Source organism: Cibotium barometz, chromosome 37 (assembly GCF_041138505.1).
Source record: "Cibotium barometz isolate CiBa-2024 chromosome 37, ASM4113850v1, whole genome shotgun sequence".
Lineage (NCBI taxonomy): Eukaryota > Viridiplantae > Streptophyta > Polypodiopsida > Cyatheales > Cibotiaceae > Cibotium > Cibotium barometz.
In genome coordinates this window covers 18,099,458-18,121,567 of record NC_141082.1, presented here as the reverse complement: position 1 = coordinate 18,121,567, position 22,110 = coordinate 18,099,458, and the positions used below count along the sequence as shown (strand labels likewise).

General features: G+C 38.3%; 1 pseudogene across 1 annotated transcript; it reads right to left on the bottom strand.

Annotated features, from left to right (window-relative positions):
- Positions 1-2,555: 2,555 nt before the first annotated feature.
- On the bottom strand, positions 2,556-4,009 carry LOC147617024 (caffeoylshikimate esterase pseudogene; annotated as a pseudogene). The gene has a single exon (XR_015262372.1). The product of XR_015262372.1 is annotated as a caffeoylshikimate esterase pseudogene (transcript).
- Positions 4,010-22,110: the final 18,101 nt, after the last annotated feature.

Genomic DNA, 22,110 nt, shown 5'->3' with positions numbered 1-22,110 from the left:
AGTTAGACTATTTAGAACCCCAATCTTATCAAGTTTGGTATAGTAAGTGATTTCTTTATGATTATCTTACCATAACACTTTGGTGAATACTAGCTCCAAGTCAATCATTTGCTCTACTTCACATAGTTAAACCTATTAGTATTCCTTCTCATCTCCATCCATATACCATCCTTTGGGTTCTGAAGGGCTTCAACTACCTCAATTCGATTTCTTAGCTTTGGGTGTGACTTCTAACTTAAATGTGTTCTTCAAAACATTCCTCGGCGATCATTCTAATAGTACCATATCTCTCTCTTGTAAATCCTCATCCATCTTGGTTAATAATTTCCTAGTGTTGGAATAGTTGGAGTCTCTGTAGTGTGAAAGGGCTATTGACTCATTTGGTGTGAACACTCTAGCCTCTGGTGTACCCCAGATTTCTACATGGTATCTGAGCCATGGTCATCCACCATCATGTTGCACTTTCATCTCTAAGAAAGTTTTGATGGTACATTTTTACAAACCTTGCATTTTCCTCATGGAAGAAACCTCAGTGTTCTGCCTTTGCTTCACTGTTGTGAGACTTTGCCTGTACTACCGCCCGGCCTCGCCAGAGATCGCCGCCGCACCGCCATTTCCCTAGTGGTGGTGATTGTGGTCATCAAACCACCCTCTCGCCCTCTTGATTAGTTGTGCATGCCCTCCTGGCCTCTGTGGTATTCACCCACCTGCAATTCGTCCTGTGCTTGCTCCTGTTGGCTTGGCCGTGTCCACTGCCTGCAGATCTGCAGTACTAATTGTGTTTCACACAAGCCCTCTCCACCGAAGACTCCTAACCAGAGCCTAGTGCGTCACCACATTAGCGACATCAACCTTTTCTCTAATACAAGGAAGAAATCAACTGGTTGGAGCAATTCCACTTCTACAAATTTGGGGCTTCTGCCAATTCTCCTCACCCAATTGGCGCCTCGGCCTCAGCGTTTTGCCCTTGGTCTCCTTCACCTGCCTCCTCTACATTGCACATGTCAGCAAGATGTCAATTAATCATATCAGAATCCTTCTGAGTTAAAATATCATGGGAATACTCAGCCTTACCCTCTGGTCCCCTGCCTTGGTTGTCATGCCCAAAAAGATTGTGACTGGGGAGGAAAAGCTTTATGATGGAGATTTGGATGTAGCCTTACGAGAGAGAGAGAGAGAGAGAGAGAGAGAGAGATTTCAAAGAGGTATTCATGATAGGGTATAGAAATGTACTTGTAACCATACATACACTAGTATACTTTATCCAATACAACCTCCTATAATTCTAAAAATAGGATATTTTCATATGCCCAAGAAGCAAAGTTTGGCGACCTCATATAGTCAGAAAAAACATACGGTAGTGACCATAGGCAACCAAGTATCATCAGATAGGAGACAATTTTAGGATATTATTATAGCCAAAAATAGGGGCCATGCCTTTGATAGCCAAATTTTTAAAAATTTCATCCCAATAAAAATCATTGATTGAGAGAGAGAGAGAGAGAGAGAGAGAGAGAGAGAGAGAGTTTAATTTGTGCAAAAATCTCAAAAATGTTACAATGCAAAAATAGTAATTCTTTTTTACATTTTCATATCTTTAAGATAGATTCATATATTTCATTTAGAAGAAATGGTCTTTTGAAGATTCTTTCAAATATGCATTTTACATAAGTTTCAACATTGACATCCACCAATCATCCCCACCAATCATCAACTTCATGATTTTTTTGTGTTTTCTTGGAATACCTCTTAGTTTTAAAGGGCTTTACAAACGCGACAAGAATCATAACTTGTTGAATCACAAAAACAAAATCTCTTCCTTGTGAGATATTTAAGCATTCAATGAATGATCATGCTATAGATCTATATTATCATCCAAAATTTGTAATGCCACTAAGGCCTTTCTTTTCAAAAGGCACACAAAAAAGAAACATAACCATCATGAATACAAAACCTTTTAGTAAACAATGATCAATGCTAACCCTATAGATTTTTTAGTCATGCTTTGAAAAGGTAGTCTAAAAATAAAGAAGACTTTTGTGAAATGTTTATCCACTTAGCCCATTGAATGCTATTTCATGTAACCTAATTTTTTTGGCAAGATAATTGAAGAAGACATGCCAATGGTGTGGGCCCCTCAAGCTTTATTCTCTTCTTCTTTTTTACTTTTTGTTTAAGAAAAATCTCTTTGTAAGGTTTACAAACCTTACTAACACTAACAAAGGTTATCTAAGTCTCCCTCATTAATCAATAGAATTTCTTTTTCTACTCATTGTAGGCCCCTATTTGTGTTGCGTGCAGGGAGACTCCTCGTCTACAAGGATGGGCAGTTAAGGTCTCCCTAAAATTGCAAAGAAAATAGCTAGAAATTTAGGGGAAATTTGGGTACTAGTTCACGAGCATGTCTCCCTAAAATCGAGGAGAAAATAGCTAGAAATTTAGGGGAAAAAAAAACAAATGGAAATTTGGGAGGGGGGAGACTCCTAGTTCACGAGCATGGGTGGTTGAGGTCTCCTTGAAATTGCCGAGAAAATAGCCTGAAATTTAAGGAAAAATTTTGGAAATTTGCACTGAGCAAGATATTTAATACTTTGAATAACCACATGAAACAAGCTATTTTTACAGGTGAAACAAGCTATAATGCAGGAGCCTCCAAAGACATAAGAAAGCAGCTTTCTGTCTATACAGAAAGCCCTTGTTCAATAAGGTTGAGCCTACAAACAAAGCTAGCTTTCAAGCACCCTCTTCCTTTTCTTCTTCATCATTGTTGCAGGCTTCCTTCTTAGCCCTACTGTCCACCCATTCCCGCAGATCCCCGAGCACCCGCACAATGTTCTCATCGCTCTCGCCTTGAATGAGGGAGTGATACATGCCATCATAGAGCTTGATGGTCTTGTCAGTAGTTTTGGCTTTGTCATACACCAGTTGGCTGCCCTCATATGCAGCAAGGTCATCTGATGTACCATGGAGGATCAATATGGGTATGTCAACCTCTGCACATCTCTTCTGTATGATATCACACATCTTGTTCATCTGCCTCATGCTGCCCACCCTCGGGCGACCACGGTACCGTCTCGGGTTGCTGCCAATGACCTTCCCTTTTGCAGGATCCTTCACAGCCCTCTTCACCATGTTGCTATCTGGCATGACAGCCCATGATTCAGCAAGCCCTCCAAGAAATCCGTAGCCAATCAGATGTATCCGTGAGGGTTTCATGGGTCCTGGGATCTCGAACAGTGGCGCGGAGAACATGGCACCATCCCATCCTGTGGGGTCTTGGAGCACCATGAGCATGGTTGCTCCTCCTCCCATGGATTCACCAAAAAGATACTTTGGCAAGCTGCGGTGGCGGTCGAGGTCGCGAACGGATTGGTAGAAATGGAGGGATGCAGAAGCAGTCTTTTCAATATCTTCCACATAACCGTGGAGGCCATCTGAGCGGCCATGGCCAAGCAGGTCAGTTCCATAAGCACCATAGCCCCATTGTGCAAAAGCGATGGGGATTTTTTGGAACATCCAATTGGAGTCACTGCCATAGCCATGGGTGCAGCAGACGATACCCTTAATCTCTCCACTGGCAGGAAACCACGATTGAGTAAAGAGAGTGCCATAGGGTGTGGTGAAGAAATCCTTTGTATTTACGACACCCTGAGAGGCATAGTATTCACTTTCTGGCATATCGCCCCAGAAGTTGATCTCTGCGTCTGCCATCTTCACACACACACACACACACCCTCTCTCTCTCTCTCTCTCTCTCTCTCTCTCTCACACACACACTCCCCAAGAGGTTTCAATCAGAAGAGAGCTCGCACACGGGTGGCCTCTGGGAGAATACTGCAGTTTTATGCAGGATTTCCCTGCAGCCGTGTTGATCAGCCAAACCTTACCAACTTTCAACGCAGGAATCATAAATCATATCGAAAATTAAAGATCTGATGAGGGGTCTGTTGGGCGATCTGACCCGAAACCTAACAGGGTGGGTGGAAGAAGAGTCGCTCTATGTTCCGTCAACCAATGACACCCCACCAATTTTGAAAGATATTGATTGATCGAACAAAAATGACTTGGAAATTTTTATTACACTGATTGTTTATAATTAGCATAATAATAAATTTATAGGAATGTAAGATTTTTAATAGTTTAGTCCATATATATATATATATATATATATATATATATATATATATATATATATATATAGTGTCTATCATTTCTTTAAAAGCATATTTTTTATTTCATTTGTAATAATAGGAAAATCAACTATTAACATATAAATTAATGAGAGAGAGAGAGAGAGAGAGAGAGAGAGTGAATATTATTTTTATTTTTATTTTTTGCTTAGCAATATGACATGCCCCCTAGACAAAGGTAAGCGAATATAATTATTATGGAAACTTATTTTATCATAATTGCATCCATTCCTTTATTTGTCTAAAAAATGATAAAATAAGTTTTCATAATTATTATGAATACTTATTTTACCATAATTTTGCCCACTTTATTTGTCTAAAAAATGATTATGACAAAAAACTCATTTCTAAAGTCTTGTTTTTGAAGTGTGGGGTTATAGTCCCATTCCTAACTTTCTAGAACAAGGAAATACTATCAGATATGATGACTAGTGGGGGTAGATGGGGCCTAGGAGCCACGAAAGTATTGCTCACTAAAAAACTCTCACCACACTTCTGTTGGTTTGAAACACTCTTTTTTCTCAAAAGAAGGGTGGACCAACAACCTTCACCTTGCTTGACTTAGTCCACCCTTCGAAACCATGAATTGGGTGCAATGGGTGCCTTAAACATACACACATGCAACCATACACACAGAAAACACATGTAACTACTTACCACGCATTAATCCACTTTTCGCACTTGCTCATTTACTATTCTTCTTATTCATCTTTGACCCTTGTGGTATTCACTCAATTTAGCTATGAGATGCCACCTACGTTTATGACTCTTGAATTATAACCTTGTATACATAACTAGATTCGAGTTTCTATACCCACTTAAACACAAAAATCTTCTTATAGATACCCTTATTTACCACATATGCAAGGGTTTTTGTCAGGACCTTTATGACACTTGGAGAAGAATTTTACTTCTCAAACACAAAAACTAGAGCAAACCATAGACTTGGAACAAATTAAAAGCATAAACCACACATTAACAAAATAAAATAAATAAGAGAGCTTGAAAATCACCGTCAACACAAAATTGGGTGGATAAGAACACAAGATTGGGTTTAATCTCCCTTGGATAAGTATGGCCCATCGTACCAATCACCCATATTTTATATGTATTAAATCTTGCTTTTCAAAGACAACTCCAAAATCAAAGCATAATAGCTTTTTGAGTTTTTGAGCATAAAAGATCTTCCAAAAATATAGCAAGCTACAATTATCAAGTCTTGGACCTACCAAAAGTATAAATGCTAATTAGGATGTACAAAGGTTTAAGGCCTTAGCCTTCCAAAAATATTAATATCAAAATATGTACCCATAATAGGTGTTCACATGTTTTCCAAAATATCTCATTGTGGTCCAACAAATGTTCCACCGCGATTAATAAATAATCTACCACTTAATCATTGCCTACATCCAAAATAGTATTAGTCACCATACAAAGCCGATTTAACACATTAATCTTGACTATATCATACCAACACACGTCTAATTGAACACATTAATCGTGGAAAATGATATAAATAAAAGACTCATCCAAAATAAAATATCCCCGAAATATCTGCGATAAAATAATGGGCTTCTCCCTAGAGATTATGACTAACATTAAGGTTCGATACCTTAGCCTTCCAAAAATATTAATGCCAAAATATGTAACCACAATAGGTGTTCACATGTCTTCCAAAATATCTCATTGTGGTCCAACAAATGTTCCACCCATGTGATTAATAAATAATCCATCACTCAATCATCGCCTACATCCAAAATATTATTAGTCAGTGCGCATAAAGCTAATTAAACACATTAATCCTAACTATATCATACCACACATTAATTAGATAGAAAATGATATAAATATAAGGCACATCCAAAATAAAATGTCTGCGAAACATCCTTGATAAAATAATGGGAATCCCCATAGAGGTTTAACTAACATTCCCTCTTGCAATTAACCTCAATTGTATGGATGGTATAAGTGGATGAGATTTTGGTAAGAATGGAAGAACTTTTATGGCATCCATTTACCATCTTCTCAATAGGATGATGCTTGAAAGTCACAAGATACTTAACAGAAGTGTTGCCGGTGCGTGTAGTGGTGGTCTCACAGCAGTCAATGATAAATTCAAGCACAAGATGTTCTTCTTCTCATCTACTAACTTAGGAGGTTCTTTTGATATAGAATGAGAAGATAGAGGTCCTCTAAAAGGTCTCAAAAGACTAATGTGAAAAGAATTATGGATATAGCAATTTGAGGGTAGCTCTAAATACATTGTCATTTATCTTTGTAATAATCTTGAAAGGTCCATAAAATCTAGGAGCTAACTTAAGCACTGGATTCGTTTCTATGGACTTAAGTCTCCTTTTCTCAACATGAAGAAGAACGTAGTCACCTTTATTGAAGATGACATGTATTTGCATACTTCATGTACTTCTCTTGACCTTTTTGAATGTTCAATTTCACTAAGTTATGAATTTGGCCAAAGTTTAACAAAAGAATTTACAACCTCTATAGAATGTGAAAGACGAGTCGTAGCAACAACATTCTCACGACCAGGTGTATATTGAATACCTGGCTAAAAACTTTGAAAAAAAGATGCCCACTTAATATGTCTATCCTATATTAAAGGTTATGAAAGCAAATATTTAATACTTTATTGATCAGGTTTAATGAAGAACTCAGAACCTATAAGATAATGCTTCCAAATTTTTAATGCATGAATAAGAGCAATCAATTCTTTATCATAAATACTATACTTAAGCTCAAATGGTTTCAATTTTCTACTTTCAAAAGAAAAGCACTATAAGTGTTAAAACCAAAGCCTATTTTAAAAAAATTTAAAGCTCAAAGCCTTAGCCTAAGTCCTACCTTTCTAAATCCTTTCTAAAGCTCATTAAAAAAGAAGAAGAAGAGAAGAGCCCCATTCAAATCTTAAAGCTAAAACCTTAGCTATAGCCTAAAGCCTTAATAAGCCACATGGCCTATGTACTTTGGATCACCTTTTGACATACGAGCTTTCTTAGAGCTAAGTTTCTTGCACAAGTTTTCATGGTTTTCTTCATGAACCTATGACTACTCTAGGCATTGAAGCAACTTGTGTGGACTCTAGCCATAGAGTCTAGTTGTGAGGACTCTAGCCATTGAGTCTAGTTGTGAGGACTCCAACCATTGAGTTCTACTCTATCCCAACATCCTTTCCTTGCATTGGTATCAAAGCGTTGCTTTGATCTTGATAGCTTTTGGCTTTAATCTTGGTATTGATTAACACAATCATTTTTGGATTAAGTTTTACATAGCTTTTTAGGATTGCTTTTATGTTGATTTGTGTGGATTACGAATGAGATTAGTATTAATCATTTTTAAATATATGCTAATCACTATTTAAAAAATCATATTCTTTGAGTTTAGCTCACAGTTTCCTTAATTAGTGACTTCTTTTATATCAAATAGTTCTTTCAACATTTACCTCGTTCCTTTAGATTCTTGGCAGTTTAGAGATACTCGTGGGGTTGATGTGCAAATCTTGGCGCAAAGTTTAACAAAAGAGTTTACACGTTGTAGTTTTGTCGTAAATTTGAGTAAATTTATGTGTAGATTACAGTTGGAGCAGATTTAAGTATATAGATTGTAGTTATGTTATTAGAGATTTGAGCAAATTTATGTGTAGAGTACAGTTTGAGAAGATTAGTTCAAAGTTTGCAAGTGCAAAGTGGAGTTTAGAGAAATCTTGTACAGATTTATAAAGTTTGCAAAGATTATTTTTTATTAGGGAGTGATTAGTTCTTAATCTATTTTTGAATTAGTACTTTTACACAGTTTTTAGATTTCTTTTTTTAATTTTGTTATGAGTGGATTAGCAAAAAAGTTAATTTGGTAATCATTTTGGATATATGCTAATCATAGATTTTAAAACCCTAATTCTTGCACAAATTTGGGAGAAGCTTGTTTTTTTATTTTCTTGATTTTTGGATTAAGGTTTCTAGCTATTTTTAGAGTATTTTTCTTTGAATTTCTTGTTAAATCCTCTTGATTAGTGGTTTCTTTCATCAAATTCACTCATAAACCTTAGTTTGCTTCTATATTTGTCTAGTTTCTAGGAGATCTTGGCAATTTGAAGGATATTGAATATTGTTGTGCAGATCTTGGCATAGTTTCCAACAAGAAAGTGTGCAGATTGAAGATTTTCTGTAGATTTCAATGCAGTTAATAGTTTTGTAGCAGATCTATGTGAACATTGCAATTCTGTTGAGAATTTTATGCAGATTACTATGTAGTTAGTACTTTAATTATAGATTTATACAAAGCTTACAGTGCAAAAAATGTGGAAAAGAGGAAGAGCTTGAGTTCCTTCAAGCAAGCACACACACACACACACACACGCGAGAAAAACACGAGAGAGATGGATGGGAAATTTTTCTTCTATCTTCTTCTCTTCTCTATAGACGTTAACATAAAGATAGAAGAGTATAAACTATAAGGAAAAGTGCTCTCCTACTATAACTTATGATGGTCAGCTTATAGTGTGAGCCTAACTATATGAGCTCCTACTATAACTATGACATACTCTAGTAATCCAAATGGCTGCTCCATCGTGTGAACCACCCAACTATATGAGCTAGCACTATATAATTGACATGACATGCTACCTCTCATGGTGCCATGTCATACACGTAACATCACTAGTCCGTGTCGTAGAACCATCCACCAGTCCATGTTATTAGAACCATCCACTATGTGGACATTCCACATCATCCAAAAGCATTGCCTTGTATGTGTACACAACCACCTTATTTGCTCCTAACCCCAGAACTAGCGAGGCACTAATAACCTAGTGGTTCTATGTTGGGAACAACTAGTTGAAGGCCATTTCCAATTGTCATGCTCTGGCTCCACAGAGCAAGGTACTCAAGTTGCTGGTGGAGAGAAAAAATAAACGAGAGCTGGCAAGGCCACACTAGGGATAGCGAAGGCCATGTTGTTGTGTATGTGAAGGCCATGCACTAGCTACTATGAATGCAACAACGACCATACCATGAAAGTGAAGGCCATATATATGAGCTTTGCACAAGCTTTAGCATTGTCATGGTTGATGGATTGGAAAATTTGGGCCAATTTCCACATAACTTGGTTTTGGCCACGAGTTGTGAAACCTCCAAAACTTAGGGATTGAGTTCACAAACACAAGTTGCCACAAGTTGAGAAGCGTTCACTTGTCTTTTAGTTGTTAGTACTTCCATTTTGAAAACTAGTTAAAATGTACCCTCAAGAAGGTCCTTTATGTTGCGATTTCATGAGGTCATGTAAAGGTCACTTGGACATGGTCATGTAAAGGTCACTTGGACATGGTCATGAAAAACCCCCACTACAATGGTGTTCACACTACAATGGTGTTCACACTATGATGGCTAAATTTGGAGTGAAGGCTACATGGCATGCAATTAGGAGTGGTAGTCATGCATGAAGTCTACCCTATCTCATAGTGTCATGACTAGGTTAACAACATGAAGGCTAGTTCCACTTCTGGAGGTTGCTAGCAACCAATGTTGTTGGTTCCATGAGGAAAAAGAGGACATGACTTACTACGTGGAGATCAAATAGAGAATTGGTGAGATAAATAGAAAGTGTGAATGGGCAAACTCTATGTGTGTGTGTGTGTGTGTGTGTGTGTGTGTGTGTGTGAGAGAGAGAGAGAGAGAGAGAGAGAGAGAGAGAGAGAGAGTTATGAAAGTGAAAGAAGGGAAGAGAGAGTGAACATAAGAAATGAAAGGGCATTAGGTGAGAAAGAAAAATTAAAATTTAAAAGAGAGTACGAAGGTACAGTAAAAAGATATAGAAATTAAGAAGGTATATTAAAATAGCAAGAAAATAAATAAAAAGATAGAACGAAGGGACTAAAATTTAAAAGATAGTAAGAATGTACAATAAAAAGATAGAGAAATTCAAAAAGGAAGGAAAGATGGAAATAGAGAAAAACAAATAGAGAATTTCGAAGGGGAAGGAAGGGAGTGGAAGTTCCTTCCAAGGGAAAGGAAGGGAGCATGGAGATAAAATTTCCAAGGGGAAGGAAGGGAGCTTTATGATACACAATGGAGTGGAATTTAAAAAGGGAAGAACTAAAGAGTGGAAGATTTTGATTTAGCCATGGTGCTGGTGTTTTTAAACACTCAGTCCTCAATTGATTCACTTAAGCTAGAACCCCATATGAGGCTTACTTAAGCTTTAAGTCTCCAAGTAATTCTAAATATCCCACCTTGGTGGCGAGATCTTTTAAAGGCTTAACCCTATTTCACTAAGTGAAGCATCAATTCTTATTGCTTTAGGCATTTCCAAAAGGGTCGTAAAGGATATCTTATACCATGGCATTGGCTCAAAGTTGTTATACCGCCTTTTAATGATAGTAATCAACCTTCCCCTTGAGCCCAAAATGTCACTTACAACCTCCTTGGAATCTTGATTATTCCTACCTTGGCATGCATAGATGCTTTAATTCTTTTTTGGCCTCCCAATTCAACTTGCTAAGAATGCTTCTTGATCTTGTGTGTTAGCACCTTTTTAACATGTGGGAGTCTATTATTACCTCGTGGGCCTTAAGACTGTGATTAGTCATGAATTTTCACTAACCAATCCTATCTAGTTTGAAGGTTATTGGCATGTCTTAAATTGGGCCATGTTTGGGTATAGGTTTCTAAGGGACAACCATCGAGCTCAAACCATGAAGTGAGTACTGAAAGACTTGGAAGCATAGGAGGGATGAGCAACCCTTAACTCATGGTACAGTATACTCCAAGAATACAAAGGGATCCAAAGAACAGGGGCAATTTACTTTCCCACTTCTAGAGAGCTGGAGATTGAGGAAAGAATGAGAGAAGCACAAGTGTAACTCAGAAGGCTTGAACAAGAAAAGACCACCTTAGACCTCCCAGTAGCAGGGAGACGGTCAAGAGGCGTGCTTATGATATAGAAATATGCGTCTAATCTTAAGGGATTAAGGCACGAAGAGAGTTTGGTCGCACTTTGGTCAAAGTTTTCAGGTGATGGCAATGCCATACAGTACCTAGAGATATTCAAATCATTGTGCAAGACTTGTGGACCGTTTTCCTTACACACTAGAAAGGAAAGCACATCAATGCTATCGATCTCTTGAGCCCGAAGATAAGATTACCTTTGCATGTTGTCTAAAGAATCTAAACTCCATGTGTAAACCTAGAGAGAGGTTGACCAATGAGAAATTTCTACCATGCTTCCATAGGGATATAAAAATGCATGACTACTTGCTATTGGTCAAACCAACTTCTCTTGATGATTGTTGCAAGCTAGCCATTGACTTTGAGGATAACATGCTCAAGTTACCACAACCTGATGATACCAAATCTATTCCTACGGTAGCTTCATCACATGCATCGAGAACAAATGCAACAAGCTCAGAGAAATGTATAAAGGATATGATTCTAGATGAGCTAAGCACTGCACTCTTGGATAAGATAAAGCTAAAAGAGGTAAAGGATGCACCCATGAAACATTATTTAAACCCTTGATGGGAATTGGTGTGGTTCTCAATATGTCGACAAAATCATACAAGCATTGAGTGTCCTCAGTTGAGGCCTCACTCATAATATTGTGCACACTATATGCGACTTGGGAACCATGATGCAAATGCAAGTACCTCAAGTGCCTTAGTTGCCATCCACACGGCAATAGTTAGCTTTCCATGCACCACCTGGGCAAGGGCTTGCGCTAGGGGTAAATCTTTCAAATATGTAAAACCAGACAAGGGAAATGTATAGAGTACCTGAAGTACCTATATCGTCGCCTGTTCTACCACCACAACCACCAGCACCTTGCATAATGCCAGTCAATCAAATGATCATTGAGGAGGTGCTAGAGGAAGGAGAATGTGTACAGAACCTCAATCAACTTTGGAGGATATAGATGATTGCTCTGGGAGGTAACCCTAGAATATTTCCTAATGTAAGGAAATACACTAGTGCTGCCAATCTTCCAAGCTACAGTGTAATGAAAGGGCCATGATATTAATACCACACATTGAGGAGAGCCCTGTTGCAATTCTATCATTGTCAAGGACCTCATTAATTGGCAGAGTGTCCTCATAAGATTAACGCAACAAACCCACAAACTATACAAGTCAAAACACACACCCTGGTTTGAGTTGTGTTAAGTGCGAAATTGACTATCCAATTAAGGATTATCCTTACAAGGGCACTGGAGAGTCTTCAATGGCCACCAACCCAACCACGAGACTTTGAATGATTGGGGTGCTATCTAGGGTGTTGACAACACCACTCAATGTCATAACTGGTATATAAGCACTAAAGACTCTGGAAGTCAAGGAAGAATTGTTAACTAAGTCTTCTACGCAAACAACAGGAAGAAGAAGACAAGCAAAAAAGCTGGGATGATGAGACTCTACAGTGGTAATAGGATGGTTCGGTTGAAGGAACGGTTGAAACCGTATCCACTGAGTCAAACCAAGAACAGGAGTTAACAAGAAAAATGAGAAAGTAATACAGAAGGAAACCAAACTACTTCAGAAGAGTCCCAGACACAGAGGGGAGTGGGTGAATACCCCAATGCCCATAAGGAAATCAAAAAGTTAAAGGCTGTACAAGCCTTAGTCCAAGAAAGTCAGAATATGATTAATGAACAGCTACTAGCTAGTTGGGCAATTGAAACAGCGTATCCTAGGTAGAATCTCATTCTTTAAATGTCATTTTTCATGACTAAATGAAAAAAAAAGGTCAATACAAAATCTAATATTCTTTAAAACTACTAATAATTCACGCATGTATATGTAATGTATAATACATTCTTTACTTAGAATTATAAAAATGTACTTTTTCTTCTCCAAAAAATTAACTAACTTTATCCCAATCATTGCACCTCATCTAATCATTGAATTAGAACACACATTTGATGTTAAGATAAGTAGGTATATGGAGTCCATGGCCATAGAAGAGGCTTATTGAAAGAAACGATTTCTCTAGATTTAGATAGAAAACCAATGATCCAAACGGTCAAATTTTAGATGGTAATGAGTGCTACAATTTATCAGTTTACTTTATTTTGATCTAACAGCTCGGTTTAGAGTTATCGTCTTTGCAAAAACACAGTTTTTAGTTTATAACAATTAGATTTTGAGCCATGAAAATGACATCTATCTTTTTGAAAAATTGATGAAAATTCGGATTCTAGAATCCACTTTGTTGACAAAATGGATTCTAGAATCCAAAATTTCAGACACACTGACGTTTCTATCGTGAGAGTAAAATTTTTGTCCAAAAAAGAGAAATTTTGGTCCATAATGAATGAAAATTCCACTTTTATTGAAGGAAAAAATTTAGCCCATCGACCAAAAAATTTAGTCCACCAACCAAAAAATTTCCGTTGAAAAATTATGTCTCGATGGAAATAATTCCATCAAACTTTTCGTGATGGAATTTTCATAATTTTCATCGACGAAAAAAAAAATTCCGTCGATGAAAATTTAAATACTAGGATTCTGGAATCTAAATTTCCGTCAATGGATCTAAATTTTTGACCAAAAAAAATTTTATCGACGGAAATTTCAATCTATCGACGAAAATTTAGATTCTATCGATGGAAATTTAGATTCCATCGACGGAAATTTTTTCATCAAAAAATTTTTGTTGAAAATTTCAATCCATTCAACAAAATTTTAGATTCCGTTAACGAAAATTTTTCCATCAATGAAATTTTTTGATGGAAAATTTTTTTATCAATGGAATTTCTTTTATTATCGATGGAATTTTTTGACGAACTAAACTTTTCATCTAATAAAAGTTAAATTTTCATTCATTATAGAGCAAAATTTCTCTTTTTTTAGACAAAAAATTTGATGTCACAATAGAAACGTTAGTCTCAATGTAAATTCGGATTCCAGAATCCACTTTGTCAATTCTGGAATCCAAATTTCCATCAATTTTTCAAAACGACAAATGTTATCATTTTCATGGCTCAAAATCTAACTGAAATTTGTGTTTTTACAAAGACTACAACTCTAAATCAAACTATTAGATCAAAATAAAGTAAACTGATAAATTATAATACTCACTACCCTCCAAAATTTGACCATTTGGATCAAGCTTGACGATAAGGGTGTTCAATGTATTTTTGTGGGGTACAACTCGAAAAGTAAAGGTTATCATCTCTCTATCATCCTGCTACCAAAGCGGATTCTTGTGAGTAGAGATGTATTCATGAAAGATGCAATTCAGCCCTTGCTTTCCTATAAAAAAAACATTAAAATGTATGTTCGCAAGACATATTTGGCCCATTCCTTCCGTTAATCAATGCGGGACACATTGATGTAGAGCATTTGGATACTCGAAGAAATGTTGAAAATCAACCCACATAGGTTACAAATCGACATGTTTTTCAGCCCATAGAACAACCGATTGATGAGACAAATGTGGATGATGCAGTTGATGAGGAAAGAAGGAAAATTGAGGAGTTATAAAGTACGCCAAAATGGCTGGTACAAACACTATGTGACAAAAAATTGGCCACTTCTTTGCCTACCAGAACACGTGCAGGTTCTCATCACACATCTCATGTTGACATAGTTCATGCTCTTATTACTAGTTTATGTAATGAAGAGGAACATATCTCCTTTGATGAAGCAAAGGAATCAAAACAATGGATGAGTGCTATGCAATTTGAATATGATGCTTTACTCAAAAATGGTACTTAGTTGTCTGATTTACCTAAGCAAGAAGGTCTTTAACGCAAAATGGGTTTACAAGCTTAAACGTAAAGTTGACGGTAGAGCGATACAAAGAAAGGCTTGTTGCAAGGGGTTATGTATAAGAAAAAGGCATTGACTGTGGTGATACCTTTGCACCACTACCATGCAGAGCATCATTGCATTCGAAGCACATAAAGGTTGGAATGTACATCAATTAGACATCAAAATTGATTTTTTGAATGGAGATTTCCATGAGGAGGTCTATGTATCTCAACGTCATGGTTTTATTTAGAAAGGTCAAGAATCAAAAGTATGCAAATTGAAAAAAGCTATGTATGGTCTTAAGGAGGCTCCTAGAGCATGGTATAAGAAGATACATGCATACTTGGTTGCACAAGATTTTTGCAATATTCCTACTGATAGTACCCTCTACATTAAGATAATTGAAGATAATTTTTTGGTCATCGTACTATATGTTGATGACATGCTACTCACAAGCCTTGACGATGATCATATTTCAACTTTTATAGAAATGTCAAATCTTGGCCTATTGCACTACTATTTAGGCATTCGGTTTTGGTAGCGTAATGATGGCATTATTATGCTGCTACTGCAGACACAATATATAGAAGCATTGTTGAAGAGTTTCAAGCTTGGAGACTGCAAACCTATTGCTACACCTATGGAACTTGGTTTGTGACTTAGTCTTGAGGATGCAAGTGATCCTTTTGATGCTGGCCTATATCAAGAAGCTATTGGATGCCTTATCTTCTTAATATGTAACACCAGACTTGACATTCAGTATGGGGTCTTAATATTGAGCAGATTTATGCTATCCCAAGTAGAAAGCATTGGCAGTCTGTCAAATGGGTGTTCCATTACCTAAAGGGCACTAAGCACTTTGGGTTATTTTATCCCAAGGGGGGTAAATCATAGCTGTATGCATTTACAGACTCGGATTGGACCATTAGGGCCAATAATGAAAAAAAAGAGCCGCGTAATGATTTTATTAAGTTTCTTAAATCAAAGTCATTTAACTAAAATAGTAGAGACAAAAGATTATATTAAATGCCTCTTTGTCACCTATATTTAAAGGATAGTGTATTTAATACGTTGACCATCACCTATCTAATCTTGGCACCATCTTACCTACTTTAGTACACTTTTTGAATGTTCTTTAAAATAAACTTATTTGAAAATTTGAATTCATAACGTACTTCTCTCTTCCATAAGCATAGCATGAGTTTTTCTCACTTTTCTCTTTACTATTTATTTCTCCCTCTCGCCATCTCTTGCTTTCTCTTTGAGTCTATATCATTTTTTGTTTAATAGTGCTTTCTTTTTTCTTATTGCTATGGTGACTAAAGAGGTGGATCCTAACTCAAAGAAAAGGCACCATATCAACTTGGTGCTACTGCTCGACAAAGACTACTGCACGAGGAGAAGTGTTCATAATAAAGCTCTACATGATGAGACTAAAGCTCAAAGATTACATGCAGAAGGGAAGAACCATGTGGATTTGTGAGTTCAAGGAGGTATATACCCTCTCAATCCATTAACTGGTAAGCCTCCATCATTGAACACTTTACATGATCTTGTTCGATTCATTGGGGATGGTAGAGAAGGCTTATTTAGGTATTGCTCAAGATTGAAAAATTAAGCTATCATTTCCCATTATCAACACAAACACATAGCTGAAACTATTCTTGGTGTGTACAGACAATCTATTAAAGGGCTTGAAAACATTGTGCTCTCACAAAATCAACATGTAAATGAGTTAGACAATCATCTCAAGAAGCGATGACAAAGCTTAGACAAACTAACAAAAAATTAGAGGAACACAGTCCAAAAAACCCAACTAAAAGATACTCCTCTTGGGTTAAGGACAAGGTCTAGGTAGTTTAAGAGCGTAACATGCATAGCAACACATGAGAGTGCTAAGAGAAATGGATAAAGCTTGCTTGAAGCTACATGAATAGTGTGGAAGAAATTTGCATGGATAATCCTATGGATAGAACTATGTTGATCAAGTTTGCTACTATCAGAAACAATGACTTAATTGAAATGTTCAAGCTTTCAAAGTGTGCAGGGCTTTGCAGGATGGTAATCAAGGAAATTTGCAATGAATTTCGTGACTTGGTCAAGCCTGATGAGGTGGTAGAGGCATGTGACAAGGTTTCAATAAGCAAGAAGGGATACAAAGCCATATCAAAGCTATGGTACCTAGGGGTAGCTATAGTGCCAATTGAGAGTCACACAGAAATTCCAAGCATCATTGATGCTCAGAATAAAGGTGAGAAGCAATCAGGTGCCACTGGTGATGTTGTGGCACAAATGCGTCGATGGGGGAGGAGCCAAAGCTAAGAGGTTCTTGTCAAACTATGAGAACACACAAGTTCTAGCATTATCAAAATGTACGAGAGCACAAAACTAACCAATCAAGTGATCTAATGATGGTAAATCTTCGTATGAGTGTTTGGAAAGAGCTATACAATTTTATGAAACTGTTACATAAGCAAAGAGCTGAAGGAGATTACGCAATTCATGTTTAAAACAACAATTGACACTCTTGTTAAAACAATTGTTGTTACACGGGTGAACAACTTCTACTTGGTAAGATATTTTGATCCACGTAATTCATTTATTGATTAATTAATCATATATCGATTGATTTTTTTCTTTTTTCTTTTTTCTTTTTTCTTTTTTGTGAAGCATATTTTGTCTGCACATGGCCCATACTTTGTGAAGAACCAAGGGCCTCTTGCTACATGGAACACTCAAGGCATGGAGAAATCACACTATGCTACCCGTATCACCTATTTTTGTATAACTTGACACGGTGGTGGGAAAACAAAAACAAATGCATTATGAGAGCTCTTCAACATATTCTATCAAAGGCAAATGCAATGATACAATGTAATTCTTAAAGACCAGGTTAGTTTAAACCTAACAAAAATATTGTCACTATTATCAACATCAGTTTATTGTAAAGAATCATCACGCTAAATAAAGTGTATCTTTTTGTAGTATGGGAAGTAAAGATGGAGCAATAGTCTCATTTGGCTTATAGGGCCAAATGAGTAGCCCACACTATTTAATAAAGCAAAATTTTATAAATACAAGTAGTACAAGTTTTGCTAATATAAGTTCTCATGTTCCTTTAAAATCGTCTTCTTCTTTTCCTCCTCTTCTCCTATGTTTCCTTCTCCTCATCTTTTGGATTATCTTCCTCAAGTGGCACACTCTTCTCCTTGGGCAAGAGCACACTCTCCTCTTCGGGGTTTTCTTCCTCTAGTAGCTTGGCTCTATATTGAAGTAACTTTTGATGTTCGTAGTCTCCAAGAGCATGGGTATTTAAATCGAGAATTGCCTTAGCATAAGCTGCATAGCATAAAAAATGCACTACCCTTGATCCCCAAAACCTTGGACCATAAGCTGCATAGCATAAAAAATGCACTACCCTTGATCCCCAAAACCTTGGACCATATCAAATATCCGTATTGCTTCTTGCTTCTCTAACAACATAATCTTTTCTACATTATGTTGGATCTTAGCATATCCTAGGTATTATGTTGATAATACCTTTAGGGCCATTACTGTATTCCTGTTCTTTAACTTTTTTAAGACACATTTCTAATTCCCTTGATGCTTCAATGAAATTGTTACTTGCTTCTATATCAAGGACTGAAGATTCATTAATTTCATATATAGGAATGAAGTCCAAAGCAGCTTCATAAGCATCTGCTACTATCAACCTAAGGCAATAGTCTTCTACTGCACCTGTTGGTTGCAAAAAGTCTTTCTGCATTTATTTGTTCCAAGATTGGAATCTCTTCATCATCCATCCTGTATACACCTATACAAAAAATAGATATTAAAAAGGTAAGAGTTTATATAAATATCACATGGAAAGACGACGCGATATGTGCAATATGTTATAAGTGGATTCTTCATATCGCACCATCCTTCCATGTAGTATATTTTGACATTAAAAAGGTAAAAATATAGGTACCACATGGAAAGACAATACGATATGTGTAAAATGTTTAATATGGCTTCTTCATGTAGCATCGTCCTTCTATGGCATACTAAAATGTTTTAAAAATGGCTATTGGGAGAGCTTTGTATTGTTGAACTTGATTGGGAAAATTGGTGATCTTACTTGCACGTGGTAAAGAACTTTTGAAAAATGTTGGCCATCGCTTTTTATACTACTCTTGGCAAACGTATGAGTTCCACGTGGCAGTACAACTAGTCGGACAATGGACACATGGTAGTATCTCAACACGTGTAAGTCAGTACATAGACACGCGCCAATATAATTGACTGTGGCATAGACACGTGCCAATATAATTGACCATGGTATTGACACGTGTAAGTTAGTACGTAGACACGTGCCAATATAGTTGACCGTGGCATTGACCCATGGCAGTACGACCATTTGCAGGGACCACACGTGAAAATCCCATCTATATATGCACCCAAAATCTTTCTATGCGTTTAATTCAATAAAAATGGAGCACCATTCAACGACTTTAATAAAATCTGGCCGCCGAATCTGTATAGGTGGTCTAAGGTTTTTTAAAGTAATTCTGAAGGAAGCTAGCCACAGGATCGCGTAGGTGCCACCTTCTATTTTTTAGAGGTTCAAGAGGATAAGGGAGGCGCTCACCCAATACACATGCATGTCTCTCTTCATGCCTCCCTCCCTCTCTCTACCTTGCTACTCTACAGTCCCTATCTCTCTCTCTCCTGGCAATCGCCTAGTACACATGCAAGTCTCTCTCTCATTTTCACAGACATGGAGTCGCTGGACACTGTTGAGTGGGGCTACTACTGTTGGCTAGAGGCATTGTAGCATGGCGTGGTAGGTAATAGGCAAATCTACACCCTGAATCAGAGTAATATGAAAAAAGATTACACTCGATAATCCATTCTGCAATGGCATGTGTGATGCTCTCTTCATTGTGCTCCGACAAGGGACAAAGCGAAAGCGAAGAGGGAGGGGTGGGAAAAGGGGCCCTAGCTGCCAACTACAGTGGCATCTTTCAAGTTGCGGATAAGAGGGTGGCGGTTGGTCAGAGCGGTGCAACCGACTCCTATCCAATTCCCAAAGAAGCAAGAGGAGTAAGGCACCAGAATGTGCAAGAGGGAGCAACCATTGAAGCCGTAACTAGCCGAACCACAAAATGAAGGTGCCCAACACTACGATATTGAAGGGAGGGGAGGGGCATGTCAACAACAACGGGGGGTGTCGTCGACATCACTCGATTATTTAAGGATGATGATTTGTGTCATTTCTCATGCACAATACAATTGTTGGTCTTTGCTCACTTTTGCATAATGATGATGGCACTCAGATTAGGAGGAGCTTGCGTGCTTATTCTCTTTCTTGTGTGCCTTGTGAGTGCATGCTTGAGCTTGTGGGGCAACATCGCGGCGGCTGCTGCAAGCGTTGTGTCTAGTGACATTGACCAAGGAGGAGGATGCTGTCTCGCTGAGAATGGTGGATCTGCTGGGGAGAATATAATGCATCGTCACCTTTCTGATGGTTGGGACCATGGCTATGGCCACCACAAGAAGCATCACCACAGGAAACATCGCCATGGCCACAAGAAGCATCACCACAAGAAACATCACCATGGCCACAAGAGAAGACACCACATAAAACATGACCACAAGAGAAGACACCATATGAAACATGAACAGAAGAAATACAACGATTAAGATGCCATCTGAATGAAGCCATAGCAGCACTTTGTTAAGTAATTAATAATCAAGTGGCCTTTGCTAGCTTGAAGCTAGCCTTGTCGTGGCATTGTGGGCATAAATGCCCTTGCTTGGCCACCCATTCACGTCAAAGTGGCCTTCTAGAGCACTCCCAAGAAGCCCGCTATGCCACCCACCATGTGCACCACGCTGCCAGCCAACGAATTCCATGGCTATGGAGCCCAGCAGGTGGTCGGCGGGTCCGGTGCTTCAGTCGTCCGCCGACCAGAGGGCATGTTTTTTAGATGCAGTTCCATGTGCATTAAGCTTGAATATCGGCTTGCTATGGTTCTCATACCCCTCTAGTCCCTAAGCCAAGGCGACACCATCGGGTACACAAAGCCAGTTTAGAAGAAGGAGAAAAGGAGGTAGGCCACCAACTACATGCACTCAGCGATGGAGCCTTAATAGAAAGTGAGTGCCAGTGATCTACCTGCAAGAACTGTCCCTACGTGGCTTGAATTGTTTAATTATAAAACGTGACTTGGTGGCTTTGGAATCACAAGCATGCACACATTGAACTCCACATAGAAGAACAACGCAATTTGTGCAATCCGACTCTGCTCGTTTCATGCTATTATGTCATTCTTCCACGTATGCTTCAGCCCACACTTCACGCGCTTCCTCCAATCGGACTTCACCTGCCGCCCTTCCTCCAGCCGCACTACTTCACGTGCTTCACCCTTTTCGAATCCAATTCACCTAGCCTTGCTTTGAGCCTAAGAAGAGAAGGAAGAGCAGAGGCAGCTAGTCTTGAAGCTGTGGAGTGCCTGTCATCTTTGTTACCTCTACCGCCCTCGTGCATGAAGCGCTGGTGGAGAAGGGTGTACTCTTCATTGCCCGCCCTTACTTGCCCTCCCGCCGCAAGATCTTCACCACCAACACCTACCGCAACAACAATGCAGCCTCCTACCGGCCTTACTAGCGAGCCATGCATCGAAATTTGGTCAATGAGATGATGGGCGTTCTTCTAGTTAGTACATTGATGAACTATAGGCGGCTTCCATTGTGTGTGTGAGAGCGAGAGAGGGTGTGTATGTGTGTGTTAGAGAGAGAAGGTGTGTGTGTGTGTGTGAAAGTGAGAGAGAGAGAGAAAGCATACTGTAAACAAACCGATTCAAATCCGCCGACAACAAAGAAGTCCCCAAATCATTGTGCAAACCTTCTTTGGACATTGCAAACTTTAATTATAGCCGCGCAACTTACCATGACGTGAGACGGAGGTGATGTAGGCAGACTACGAGAGCTGCAACGCCTCAAACCCACTCAAGAAAGTGTCCCTAGCTGGGGGCTTCATGGTAGCTGTTGACTCGAAGGAATTCATGCCCTGATAAAAGCGCCTCATTCCAAGGCCAGATAACTTAACACAGCAAGCACTACCAAAGGCTAGTTTGGCAAACCAAGATGCGAAGACCAACAAAGTGCACCTATCTGGGG